General features: G+C 47.9%; 1 pseudogene; it reads left to right on the top strand.

The window, feature by feature from the left end:
- Positions 1-298: 298 nt before the first annotated feature.
- Positions 299-4,230, top strand: LOC112113369 (annotated as a pseudogene).
- The last annotated feature ends 7,845 nt before the right edge of the window (positions 4,231-12,075 follow it).

Below are 12,075 nucleotides of genomic sequence, written 5' to 3'. Positions count from 1 at the left end.
ACAAGCAGGTGCTTGGGGCGGCCAAGGGAGAGGGGCGGCAGGTCCCTCACTCCCTCTAGGAGCGAAGGACCTGCCGCTGAACTGCCGCCGCCGATCGCGGCTTTTTTTTTTCCCCCCCAATTGCCGCCGCTTGGGGCGGCAGAAATACTGGAGCCGGCCCTGTTTGAAAGGCTCATTGTTGAGGCCACTTCGGTTTAGGAGCCAGCTGACTGAAGTAATTTCCTTCCAATACCTGGCTTGCTGGTGTGATGTGACCAAAGAAGATACCCGCTCAGCCACAGATCCAACGCAACTGACAATGCTATTCAAATCCCAGCACCTGACCGGAGGCTCTGAGGAAAACCACCTGGGCTCTGACCGAAGTCAGTTCATTGAAGTCAATGGGTTGCTCCCATGCTTAAAGTTAATCATCTACTGAAGTGGTTGGCTGAATTGCGGCCAATTAGTTTGTATTGACACAACAGGAGAAACTCGAATAAAGCCCATTTGCAGCCCAGTTACGTTAATGAGGGTGCAATAATGATATTAGCAAAAACTGGAGATTCTGTGCAAGGTGTAGAAATTGCTACCTTATCCTCTCCTTGTGACAGCAGCTTGAGAGACCAGACTATCCTCCATTGAGCAGGACAGACATTCCAAAATACAGTGTAAATGTGGAAACGTCCGTACTGTCTCATTTCCTTTTGTTCTTCCCCATAATTTCAATTTTCAGCTGCTGGCTGGCAGGGCTGGATCTTCTAATACTTCACACTAAGATTTACCTCTTTTTAACATGGTATTTGGAGCCCGTTAGCGTTTTGTGATGACCCCAGCAGGGATCAGATCCCCAGTGCTGTAAATCTGTGCAGTTACACTGATTTTAATGGAGCTGTGCCGAATTACACTAGCTTGGGAACCTGGCTGAAGTGTCTTCCCCAGGTGGTGACGGTTTCCCCGCCGTCCCCAATACGTTTATTTTACCATCCCGCATATGACCCACTGGTAGTTCTCTGCTGCAGCCTCCACATTAATTATATTATCAAAAACTCCAGGAACAAATTGGACAAGGCTCTGATAGCACTGCTGGCAGAACGTGGCCAGTTCAAGGTCCTGCCTATAGGTGCTCATAGTACACAGATCATATCCCAGAAAGCTCTGCTCCCAACAAGACCTATTTTGGGTGAGCGAACAGTCGGTTTAAAGTATCATTACGCCTGTAAGGGGGCTTGAAACAAATTTCTAGGATCATGGATGATTTATTGTGAGGTTAGTATTGATTTTGAAACTGATTATCAGAATCAGGTTTGGAAGGCCTCTCTATGGAGTGGGGTCTGGATCTCCCCTCACACCTTTTTACATAGTCTAGCTCCATTGGTTAGGTGGAGTTACTCCAGATTTACACCAGTGTCAGTGAGAGGAGAATCAGGCTCCTAATGTGTTTCATCCTACAGTTTGACTGTGGTGTATACAACTGAATCGTGCATCCTTTGCATTTAGGCTATAATAGGCTTCCATGTTACCAGCATGAAAAAGTGTTTCATTATGAAGATGGTTAAGGAGATAATACTGAGCCTGGGCAACATCACTAGTGGAATCCAGCATTTCACAGCATAGGTCAGAAAGAGTTTATACTGCAACTTGGTAGATACTGTTTTCTGTCAGCCTGTTTTCTGCCAGCAATGGGCTCTCTCGCCAATTCCGCTGCCCTCCCGCAGCCCCTGGCTTTCTCACTATGTCAGGGGGCCCCTTTCAGCTTTTACTTGTAATTACAACATGACCCTGGGCAAGAGGGGTGTTAATTGGCCCGGTTTTGTATAAAAGCTCTGGTCCCCGCCTGAAGTTCTATTAAAATCAGAGGACAGCGTTAGGGGCTGATTCACATCTGATAGGCCTGAGAGTAAATGAGGAGTAACTAACTCCCTTGAACTCATTGGCATCACAGCTGTGTGAGAGGAGATTTGGGCCCTAGGAATGTACCTGTCAGTCCAGTCGGAGCCTTTCCTAGCAGCTTATAACAAACCTGCGGGTCTCGCATATGCCCTGACATCACCACGGTCACACAAGCCGCACACCGAGAGCTCAGCTAGTTCCACCTTAAAGCATAGGCAGAGCAACTTGGGGTCCTGTGCTCATTGCAGTCTCTGAAGTGCACTGACTGGCCCCTCTCCCTCTCTGCCAGCAGGGCCCAATGGGAAAAGGGAACAACTCCCCCGCTGGCCTGATTTTCCCCACCTGGAGTAGGTGCAGTGAGGGAAACAATTCATGACCTTTCTGTGTTCCTCCACCCCTTCCCAGCAGCCTGTGGCACAAACACAGGCTTCCTGCGCTTGAGCTGAGGAAGAATCTCCATTAGCCAGCAGCAGTGTGGAGGCTTGTAGAGCCTTTTCTGGCCTCCAGCCACTAGGGGGAATCAGTCACAGACTCTTGAGCAGGTCTCCGTTTCCATCCCATGGTACTGTTACCCACTCATTATTTTATTGCATGTCTTGCAATATTTGGTATTTTTCATATAGCCCCAGCAGCTGGAGTCATGTGATTATGTGAGTGTAACAAGGCAGGTCCTCTTGGTGTGCCCTCTCTTGGCTAGGCACCCCAGCCTCAGTTTCCCCTTTTTAGGGTTCCTCAAACTCCATCTTTGCTGTTTAGTCCAACACTACCCTTGCTGCCGGCTAATTTGTTAACATAAATGCTCCAAAATAACTCCCCAGAGTCAAAGAGTGCAGTCCATTACCATAAAACAAAAGCTTTTTCAGTCTCTTTCTTCAATCAAAGGGGCAGGTGTCCCCTAGCCAACTCAAAACACAAACAAAAAGTACAAAATAAACAGTGTCCACCCACCCTGAGCATTCCAGAAATGTAAAGTAGCCAAGGCCCATCCACCCTGGGCTTAAGCTCTTAGCTCCTCCCGGGTTTTTCCCCCGCTCAGAGTTATTCCCTTGTAACTTCCTTCTTCCTGGGCCTGCAGAGGTAAACAAGCAAACATACTTCTGCCATCCTCCTTGCCCTGAGCTTTCCTTGCTCTCACGCTCTTAATCCTTCCTGGGTTTCCCTGGCTTGCTGTTCCTTGTCTGGAACACCAGCCCCCAGGACTGTTTCCCTGGACCTTCCTTCTCTCGTGGCCCACAAAGGTCAGCAGGCAAACGTCTCTCCACTGATCTCCTGCCTGTCTTCCGTCAGCAGCTTCCAGCCACCCCTTCCTGCCTCTCCCAGCTGCTGCCTCAACGTTTATATGGGCCAAGTGTCTTCACTCCCATGAGAAGGCCTTAACCAGGTACAACTATACTGAGCCCCGTTCTTTCTTAATGGGGCTAGTCCCTCGGCGGCAATGAGCATCTCAGCTTTCCGTAAAAACAAACAAACCCCGAAACAAAAAAACAACTCTAAGTTTCTAGCCCTTGAAAATGTGCCCCCCAAAGACTCAAAAGGCAAATAGAATGAACCCACACCTTATTATTTTTTAAATCTCATTATTTTTAAGCTGATATTATGATTTTTTGGAGCCTGGCTCGTGTTTTTTTAATGCTCTGGGTTGCCAGTACTGCAAGATGCCTTTACTGTCAAGGTACCTGCAATGTTTCATATACGAACCGTTGGGAAGACACTCGTCACCAGGACCCAAGGAATCAAAATGGCCTCTGATGGACTTAGGGGCCGTGTATTTGGAGTGAGTCTTGCTGATCTGCAGAATGGTATAAATTCAAGCTGTAAATTCAAGCTGATTACAGAGGATATTCAGGGCAAAAACTGTCTGACCAAGTTCCATGGAATGGACGTCACTCATGACAAAATAGGCTCCATGGTCAAAAAATGGCAGACGATTGATGCTGATGTCAGAACTACTGATGGCTATCTATTGCACCTCTTTTGCGTGGGTTTTACCAAGAAACACAATAACCAGCTTCGCAAGTCCTCATATGCCCAGCATGAGCAGGTCTGCCAAATTCGCAACGAGATGTTGGGAACCATGACACGGAATGTGCAAACTAATAACCTGAAGGAAGTTGTCAATGAGCTGATCCCAGACAGCATTGGCAAACACATAGAGAAAGCTTATCCGCCCATCTACCCTCTTCATGACATGTATGTCTGCAAAGAGAAGATGCTGAAGAAGCCCAGGTTTGAATTGGGTGAGCCGATGGAATTGCACGGTGAAGGTGCTGGCACTGGAAAACCCTCTGAGGATGAGACAGGCGCTAAAGTAGAGCCGATGGATATGAGCCCCCTGTTTCTCTTTGGGGAATTCTATACTAAAAGATTTAAAATTCTGCGCACAATATTTTAAAATTCTGCATATTTTATTTGTCAAAATAACACAATATAATCACGCCTGTTTCAATTATTTTGGTTTATTTCAAAATACCTGTCAACAATACAGACAATAAAAAAAGCTTCCCCCAGGAGTAGAGAGTTAAAGAAACCCCTACAACAACCCAGTTCCTGTTTCTCTCTTATGCTTTTGTTGGGTGCCCCAGTCCAGGTCTGTCACATGGGCCAGCTGGGCACATCTTGAGGGGAAATTTTGCCCCATGGTCTTTTGTCCCTATGGTCTTTTAGTTGATCCTTGGTTTTTCACCTTGCCCCCACAGGGTTACCATATTTAAAGTTACCAAGTAGAGGACATGGCTGGGGGGAGGGGGAGCTGGAGAAGAGTGCAGTTGGAGGCTGCTGGAGGGGGTATTTGGGGGCTGCTGGAGGGGTGTGTGTACTGGGAGGGGATATTTGGGGGGGTGCTGGAGGGGGCTGCGTGGGGCCCTCCCGGCCCAGACAACCGCATCCACTCTCCGCAGGCTCTGCTCCGTGCAGTTTTGTTATTGTCCTGCTGGAGGATGTGGTGAGGCCCCACCCTTCCTCACCCTTTGTGAGAGCCGGGTCTCCGGGGCCGCTCCTGTCCCTGGGCAGATAAGGTTCAGTCCCAATAGCCAGAATGTGCAGAACCTCGATCCCCGCCGGGCCACATGCTCCACTTACTGTGGGGCCATGGCCCAGGGCGTGCTGGGAACACCAGCTGCCGGAAACCCTCCAGCTCCCCTGCCCTGTCCCCCCAGCAGTGTCCTCTATTTGCAAGCTCAGGAGTCGGGTTCTGTGGGGCCCAGTGGCCCCTAGTGGCAGCCAGTAGCTCTGCAGTGCCAATTCTGCAGAAAAAAAATGTCATTCTGCACAGAATATTAATTCTGCGCAAATTCTGTGTTGCGCAGAATTCCCCAACAAAAGGCACCTCTGCCATCCACCGGGGGTTGAAACTGAGAAGCCAGAATCCTGTCTTTGGGGAGCTCAGCTGGATTCAGCATCACCCTACATTCCTGGCCTTGAGAGCACCATTCTCTCCTGTGTAGATCAAACACCATGACCCCTGCTAGAGCTGCCCACGTGGATCAGCTGATTGCTAGCAGAACTCCATCTGCCCTTTAATGACAAATTTGTATTCTTCCAGCAAATTCCGCTGGCCTGGTGTTAACCTATTCTTTGCTGCTACAGTTACCCAGGATGGCTGGGATAGCAGAAGACACTGTGCAGATCTATTTATATCTACCAGATCTTGGTTTTCAGATCAGGAACTTGAAAATATTACATTAAAATGAGGGTAATTAGAAATAGCCTTATTTAAATCTACCTCCCAATCTCCACCTTTAACACCAGTCAGTCGGTCCTTTCCCCAGATTTTACATATTGGGATGGGTCCATCCCAGCTCAGTGTATGATGGCTATTCTTTGATGTAGTCCATCTTTACCATGTAGTGACTTTCTTCTTAGAAGGATGTTTCTGTGTAGTCTTCTCAGTATTATTATTTATATCACAGCGTGGATTGGGACACAACTGAATATCTCAGTAATGTGCTACAGATCTGTAGTTACAGAGCAACTTTCTTATTCTCTAGGGCATGTATTTGTTGTAATTGGACAAAGGGGAAGCAGGATATGATTATTTTCATACTTATTATTATAGTTAGACACGCCCGTCACAACCCATTTCACCAAATCATTATTCAACAGGCACTTAAGTAAGCCAGACTTTTCCCATAATGACCTGTCTGGGTTCAATGCTGTTTTTGTTGTCAAGAGCTGAAGTATGATTTGTCATAGTGTCCGAATATCACATAACATGAAGGGTACAGATTTCATTCACTGCTTATTTCCATATACAGCATAATACCTATTTCACTGTGGGATCTAGGCATCTTTGGGGACATATACCACTCAGGTAATTACATTCAGTCTCTCTCTAACAGTCTCTTTCCTAGAACAAATCACACTGTTTTTCATGTAACATTAAGATGAGATCCTTTTAATGGAATCCAAATAGCTTTCATACAAGGAGCAAAGATGTTTCCTGGCTAGGAAGCCCCACATCGCTGGGCAGCTTGATGACATTGTCATTTGAGAAACAATCAAATCCAACCTTCAATTGCTAGTATTAGCAATCAAGACACAAGAACAGGAGGGATTCTGCCTTCTGTTATGGCCCATGTACGCCCTGCAGCTGACTAGGGTGAATTCCCTCAGTACAGGCATCGCATGGAGCTGCCATAAGTGCCTGATGCTGCCCCGATAGAGGGTGCCAGCTGGGGACTGGAGGGGGTGCTTAGGGGCAGGTGGGAGGGGACCTGCAGTGGGCAGGAATTCTGGGTGGTGCTGCTGCCCATAGACAGCCCAGGATGGGCTGTTGTAATTTAGAGACGCTTCTTAGGAAGTCTAAGTTACATTAGGGGCAATATCAGCCACCAGAGCAGCCCAGCCTTGGGAGGGTGCAAAGGCATCAGACAGCCACCCCTGCTCTTGGCTTGCAAGTTCTGCACAGACTCTCACCCAACATATTTAATGGCCAAAGCTTTAAAGGGAATGAGATAACTGTCTCTGTAGAAAGAGAGGTAGGTAAAAACCTAGGGACTCCTTTGACTTTATTACAGAGGGGGCGCACTGTCAGTGCTGAGCTCCCTGAGGCTGCGGGGAGTAGAGTTACATGATCTAGCTAGAGTCCCAGTGAATGGAGCTTACTCCTGGGGGAATTCTGCGCCACTGTGCATGTGCAGAATTTATGTCCCCCGCAGATTTCTTTGCTTCCCCACAGAAAAATGACTTTCTGACAGGGAAGCCACAAGAGTGGTCATGCGACCCTCCCCAGCAGTATGTTTTAGGGGCCCAGGGCAGCCGGCAGAGAGGTGAATCACTATGGAGCACGAGGCAGGACTGGGCAAAACCCGTCTGGTAGCTCCTACCCTGTGCCAAGCTCAGCTGCTAGTCCCGGCTGGACTGGGAGAACAGGACTTCCTCTTCCTCTTCACGGCATCTGGGGTTGTGTCAGACTCCCCCCCAGATTTCTCCCCCAGCTGAAGGAAGCCCCCCAAACCCCCCCCCCCCCCCCCCCCGCAAACTTTCTGCACCCATCACTCCTCAGCTGCAGGATAAAGGATCCTTGTACAGGGAAGTACATTGAGGCAAGTCAGGACAATAAAAAGAACAAGAACTTACATAATGTGGTGCTTTGTCTGTAGTGGCTAGGTCACATATAAAGGTTCATGAGTCTGCTACTCCCTTTGAGCTAATAGACCTGGTTCTTTAGTTCAAGCAATAAAGTCTAAAATGTTTGCTTTTCACAGGGATTTCTCTTCTGAATAAGCGACTTCTGGTTTGGCTTTAGGAAACTCCACTTCTCCCTGAAGATTTCCATCAAGAGCAGATCCAGAATTAAAATACTTCTAGTTGAAGACAGCCGTCCCCATGTCCTTTGCATCCAGCCTCTTATGACCAACTCTGTTCTGCTTGTAACGGCCTGAAATGGAGGAGCACACTGCCATCTGTTACATTTGTTTCATTCATTAACTCACTGCCTATGATGCACCTTACAAAATGTTCTAGGTACATGAACACTAAATGAAAATACATTGGCAATAAATCTAAGCCAACTAACAAATCTCTGGCTTACAGTAATTGCAAGGGCAGTGCTAGCCATGGTGCCTGATGCACACAAATCTGTTCTCTTAGCTGGCACATGGTATTCTGGGTTTGCCGTGACCTATTTTATATTCACTGCTTTGCTCTTGATTTATGCAGCAAATGCCTGAGTGTTCTGTGACTTGTCGCAAAGTTCTTTCCCCATTGGCTTCCAGAGGCTCATTGGCTTTCGGGTTCAGGACAGAAGGAAGTGTTTGGTTGTGAAGATGGATAAGGTTGCCATGCCCAGCCTGGCTGAAATTACCCAGAGAATCGAGAACTTCACCATGCAGTGAGAGGAGCAGTGTGAAAGGCCCCAGATGTCTCTGCTGAGTGGTTCCTCCAATGCCTTTGGTAACTTTCTCCCTCTTTTTGCTATTACCAATATAAACATCTTGTTTCCCAGCAGGTCCCAGGAGACAACAGCTTGTCCTACAGCTACCACGAGGGGCAACTGGCCGACTGCAGAGTGCTGGGAACGACACTGAACATTCTCTGCAGCAACGTCCCCATCTACTGGGCTGAAGTAAGAGCCCTCTGTTTAGAACTTTGCGTGCTATTAAACAGGGCTGTGTAGTGCAGGGACAGCATGACGTACCATGAGTTCAGGAAAGGATGGAGTCACTGCACCCATACCCATCTTGTGATCCCAGCAGCATGGGGAAACTTCAGCAAAAAAGGCTAGTCCCATGGGGGAGAGGAGTCTTCAGGACTGCTCTGCCATCTTCCCCATTGCTTTCTCCTTCTAACCTCACAGTGACTCTCCCACTCGGGTGGTCGGTACACTGCACATTCTGGAGGTAGGACTCCACAGGGGACACTTGCCCAGAGAATACAGTAACCCTTCCATTCTGGAGAGTGAAAGATAACAAGTGGTGGACAAACAAACCATTTAGAAAAACTCAATGGTCCATCTACACAGTTGGTGATCATGTGGGTGCCAAAATCTTGCTCATGATGGACAGGCACTGAACTTCCAATCCAATTGTGTTAAAGACCTAGCTAGATCAATCTGAATGGCGCTCATTCTGCCAGGAGGCCACGTCCCTTTGGGAATTCCTATGATGAAGATGATTTAGACCAATCCTGGTCTCTTTGGAGCGATCCAAAGAGTCTTACACACAGAAGCCCTGGGGCTTTACCGTTATCATCACTTACGACCTCTCCAGCTCATTCAGCACAGAGGGGCTGTTCCAAGGATTGCTGGTTGCTGTTCCTTTTCCTTTTAACACGGCGCTGCAGTGGCGAGTCAGCTCTCACAAACTAGTCACTTCTCAAGGCTGAGCAGTGAAGCCCTGTAAAGAGCTGGGAAAGCTACTGGCTGGCTAAAAGTGAGGTGAGGCTGCAGCTGGAAACACAATGCTTCGGGCTGGGAATGGCGAACACGTCTCATCGGAGAAAGGAGTATTTGTTGGGAGAGTTAATTCGTATGAGCATTTTAGCATGAGCTCTGATTTCCACTCATTCTACATGTCAGTTTAATGCAGAATAATTAGAGCCAAGCCCTGCCCTCACACACGGAGTTCCAGCTGAAATCACTGCTCCGATTCTCCTCTGTAAATCAGGAGTCTCTCCATTGGGGTAAAATGGGTGTGACAGAGGAATCAGGCCCAAGCTGTGCACTTATCTGAGAGCAGAATGCGGCCCAAGTTCCCAGCTTTTCTTTATTCAAAGGGCCTTCCCAGTGTAAACCAACATCCTGCAGCCCGGTTAGCCCAGCCCCGCAGAGAACAGCTGATCAGCAACAACAAAGGTGGGAGTTCTTCCTACCCTGCTGCTCATACAGCTCCATCCCTGCAGTAGCAGAGCTCCTCACTGTCCCCTCACAGCGCCCCTGGGTGGCAGGAAGGATTATTACCCTCATTTAGCAGAGGGGGAGCTGAGGCCAGATAAATTGTGACTCACCTGAGCTCACACAGAAAGTGTGCCAGGGCCAGGAACTTAAAGCAGGTCTCCTGAGCTCCAGACCAGCCTTCCCGTGTGCCTCACCTCAGTCACCTGACCTTCACGGCCTGGGGAGGGCCATTCCGTTGCTGGAGCTGTTAACCATAGACCAGAACAGCCAGAGAACAGCACTCCAGATGAGTCAAGGCCCTGTGACAAATTCCAGGTCAAATTCTCCTCTCATTGACTTCAAGCCACCCTGGCTGATCCATCCTCATGCACCTTTGGCTTCAGCGGGGTCACCCCACTGCAACGGAGAAGGGAATGGCTTTCTATTGGTGTGTGGAGGAAGGATTCCAAATGGATAAGGGCTTATTTTAAACATTCTTGACTATGTTATATTCATCGAATGGACATCCCTTTAACAGCCGCTTTCGTAATGGAGCCAGGCGCTAAATGGTTTGGGACAGACAGCTGATTCCTAGGAACATGCTCTTCTTTTATCACTCATCCTTCTAAGAGGCCACAATCACTGGGCCAAACCAAACTGTTGTATTCCTTGCTCATGTGTATTATGTGGTAGCTATCTGAAGGCAACCAAGCTAGGAATGTGCATGTGAAACATGCTAAACCACTGGAGAGTATCTCCTCCACATCTGTATTCACTTGGAAGATATACATACTGACCAGTGTATCACATTTAGAAGCTTTTAACTTAAAAAGTGGGCCAAAGGCAGGTAGCAGGTGCTATCGAATATCACTGGGGGGGTCTTAGGGTTGGCCTTTCCAAAGCAGTGCAGGGGACTAAGCCATACAACTTCTGTTCATTGAAGGTAAGGCGTGGAGCTAAAACCCTGATGCCGGTTTGAAAAGCTTATCCTCAGTACGTTAAGGACATCTGTACCAGGAGCACCTAGGGGTTGGGACAGCTAAAGCTGCTCACTAACAAACTTTGGAAACCTTGGCTTCTTTGTTCGATTCAGATGCTTGGCTGGATCTGAATCTAGTGTGCTCTGGTGATACCCAGACTAAACTCATTGGTTGACTGTCTGAGCCTTTTCCAATGGGCCATTCTGGGACATTCCCAGTTTTGCCCACAATTCACATTGTGGCTGGGGGTAAACGGGAAATGCCCCCCACCCCCCACAAGGTTTGGAGTTTCTCACCCAAGAGTGTTGGCTCCTCTCATCCATAGCAAATACCAGAAAATTACATTTCACCATCCCTCAGCTGATACCAGGGCCAGCTCTAGGTTTTTTGCCGCCCCAAGCAACAAATTTGCCGCCCTGAGAGCGCAACTGCCCAAACAAACAAACAAACAAAAAAGAATGGCCAGAATGCCCCCCTGGAATTGTGCAGCCCCAAGCACGTGCTTGCTTTGCTGGTGCCTAGAGCCGGTCCCGGCTGATACATTATGGAACTGCGAGTTCAGTATGGACGTTCACTAACATAGATGATTAATACTGAAATCTGCTCTTACACCCACTCGTGGTGCTAAAGCGGAGCAGCTGGGGAGAGCAATGCAGGTGCCAATAGCAAAATTGTTTGTCTTTCATTTTCCAGAACATACGGAAAGAGCAGCGTGGATGGAGCATCTGTGTGGGGATCTTAATATTTAGTGTTTGCTATAATTTTTAAACCCACTAAAAGTCTGTTGCATTTTTTCAATGTTCACTCTATGCAGCCTGTAGTGTTTCTATGAGCCAAAGTTGAAATTCAGTTTGAAATTTCCTATGAAAAATTAGCCCTTATAAAAATTCTTGCCTAACCCATCATCTATTTAAAAAATAAAATCTCCATATTGCTTTGAAATGTCACTTATTTGTCTAGCATGAGTTACTGAGTCTAGCTTAGACTGTAAACTCCATGGAGCAGAGTTTATGCTGCGTGCAGCACTCAGTAAGTAGTAATGTTAAAAATCCCATTGCGTTCCCTTCACACTATGCGTCACACTGATGGAGCTCTAAGGCACTGCCGGGACAGTAGGGGGATAATGGTGAGGCTATCACTCTAGGCTTGTTCCATTCCATAGTGGTACCCATGTGTCCATCAATGGACAAGAGATTTGCTCTCACGAGCACCGCCCTGTCAGTAAATGCCTTTGCTCTCAGGCCACAGCTGGGTGGCACGGTGACAAATTCATGCTGCAGTGTCTGGGGCAACACAATGGAAACGTCAAGGCGATTTCTTTGTGCCAAACACAATGGGTTAGATCAGGGCGCTGACAGCCTCATGTTTCTGATGGAACAAAGCATGCTGCCTCCTCTTTAGATCCTGAGCAGC

This window comes from Terrapene carolina, unplaced genomic scaffold (assembly GCF_002925995.2).
Source record: "Terrapene carolina triunguis isolate 2854851 unplaced genomic scaffold, T_m_triunguis-2.0 Scaffold374, whole genome shotgun sequence".
NCBI lineage: Eukaryota > Metazoa > Chordata > Testudines > Emydidae > Terrapene > Terrapene triunguis.
Note: the sequence above shows the minus strand (reverse complement) of the source record. Positions and strands in the feature narration are given on the sequence as shown.